Source organism: Procambarus clarkii, chromosome 19, assembly GCF_040958095.1.
Source record: "Procambarus clarkii isolate CNS0578487 chromosome 19, FALCON_Pclarkii_2.0, whole genome shotgun sequence".
NCBI classification, from domain to species: domain Eukaryota; kingdom Metazoa; phylum Arthropoda; class Malacostraca; order Decapoda; family Cambaridae; genus Procambarus; species Procambarus clarkii.
This window is the reverse complement of record NC_091168.1, coordinates 17,299,813-17,302,314: the sequence shown is the minus strand read 5'-3', so window position 1 is coordinate 17,302,314 and position 2,502 is coordinate 17,299,813.

The window sequence follows — 2,502 nt, the reverse complement described above, 5'->3', positions numbered from 1 at the left end:
TGGGTTGGGGTTGGAGTAGATGAGGGTAGTATCATCAGCAAACAAAATAGGTTTCAGAATGTTAGAGACATTAGGCAGATCATTGATGTATATAAGAAATAGAAGAGGTCCTAGGATGCTGCCCTGTGGCACTCCAACGGTTATTGGTAGAATGGGAGAGGTTATATTATTGATGGCTACACATTGGTGTCTATTCCTAAGATAGTATTGGATATAGTCCAGTGCATGGCCTCGGATTCCATAATGATGGAGTTTACATAAGAGGTAATCGTGATTAACAGTATCAAAGGCCTTTCTCAGGTCAATGAAGAGTCCAATCGGAAATTCATTTTTGTCAAGGGCTGAGTAAATTATATCAAGGATACTAATAATTGCATCGTTGGTACTCTTTTGAGAGCGGAAGCCAAACTGACAGGGGCTAAGAATGTCGAATTTTACGAGATAGGAGTAGAGCTGTTTGTAGATAATTTTTTTCAAATATTTTTGATAGTATGGGTAGGTTCGATATTGGTCTATAGTTGTTTATGTCTGCCGGATTACTTCCTTTATGAACTGGCGTTACTCTTGCTTTTTTAAGGATATCAGGGAAGGCATGACACTCAAGGGATTTGTTGAACTGCAGAGCTATAGGTGGCGCAAGGGCATGGGAGGCGCTCTTGTATACGATGGATGGGATTTCACTGATGTTCCCAGCTTTGGTTTTTAGTGAGTGTATGATGGACACAACATCTGTCGGGCTGACTGGTGAAAGGAGAAGAGAGTTTGGATAACTGCCTGAGAGATATGTGTTGATATGTGTCTGAGTCTGTGGGATTTTACTTGCAAGGTTAGCACCAATCGATGAAAAGAAGCTATTAAATTCATTCGCCATTTCTAAGTCAGATGACGGTGTAAGGCCATCCTTAGAGAGTGTTATCTGGTTGTGGGAGTGTTGTTTAGTTCCTAGGATATTAGAGATGGTATTCCATATGCTTTTCATGTTGCCTTTTGCTTCTTTGAATCTAGTCTCATAATATGAAAGCTTTGCTTTTCTTATGATACTGGTAAGCACTGATGAGTACCTTTTAACTACTTCCTTTGAAACTAGGCCACTCCTAAATTTCTTTTCATATTCATGTTTTTTGTTGATTGATTTAATTATGCCACTTGTGAGCCACTGGTTATTTTTTCTTTTATCAGTTACTTGTTTGGTAAGGAGGGGACAGTGAGTGTTGTAGAGGCTTAGAGTTTTGGAGAGAAAGAGGTTAGTTGATGAGTTTATATCCTGTGAATTATTAAATTCAGATTCCCAGTTAATATTGTGAAGAGATTGAAAGAGATTGATTGAATCTCTTGAAAGAGATTATCGTCACAATATATATATATATATATATATATATATATATATATATATATATATATATATATATATATATATATATATATATATATATGCGAACAAGCCTGAATGGTCCCCAGGACTATATGCGAATGAAAACTCACACCCCAGAAGTGACTCGAACCCATACTCCCAGAAGCAACGCAACTGGTAACTACAGGGCGCCTTAATCCGCTTGACCATCACGGCCGTCAAAAGGAAGTGATAGCCGAGGCTATTTGAGCCACTTCCCCGACGGCAACTCGGATGGTAATCTTGGGCATAGCATTTCACCAAATCACCTCATTCTTTGGGGCACACGTGAGGAACACAAATGCGAACAAGCCTGAATGGTCCCCAGGACTATATGCGAATGAAAACTCACACCCCAGAAGTGACTCGAACCCATACTCCCAGAAGCAACGCAACTGGTAACTACAGGGCGCCTTAATCCGCTTGACCATCACGGCCGTCAAAAGGAAGTGATAGCCGAGGCTATTTGAGCCACTTCCCCGACGGCAACTCGGATGGTAATCTTGGGCATAGCATTTCACCAAATCACCTCATTCTTTGGGGCACACGTGAGGAACACAAATGCGAACAAGCCTGAATGGTCCCCAGGACTATATGCGAATGAAAACTCACACCCCAGAAGTGACTCGAACCCATACTCCCAGATGCAACGCAACTGGTAACTACAGGGCGCCTTAATCCGCTTGACCATCACGGCCGTCAAAAGGAAGTGATAGCCGAGGCTATTTGAGCCACTTCCCCGACGGCAACTCGGATGGTAATCTTGGGCATAGCATTTCACCAAATCACCTCATTCTTTGGGGCACACGTGAGGAACACAAATGCGAACAAGCCTGAATGGTCCCCAGGACTATATGCGAATGAAAACTCACACCCCAGAAGTGACTCGAACCCATACTCCCAGAAGCAACGCAACTGGTAACTACAGGGCGCCTTAATCCGCTTGACCATCACGGCCGTCAAAAGGAAGTGATAGCCGAGGCTATTTGAGCCACTTCCCCGACGGCAACTCGGATGGTAATCTTGGGCATAGCATGTTCCTCACGTGTGCCCCAAAGAATGAGGTGATTTGGTGAAATGCTATGCCCAAGATTACCATCCGAGTTGCCGTC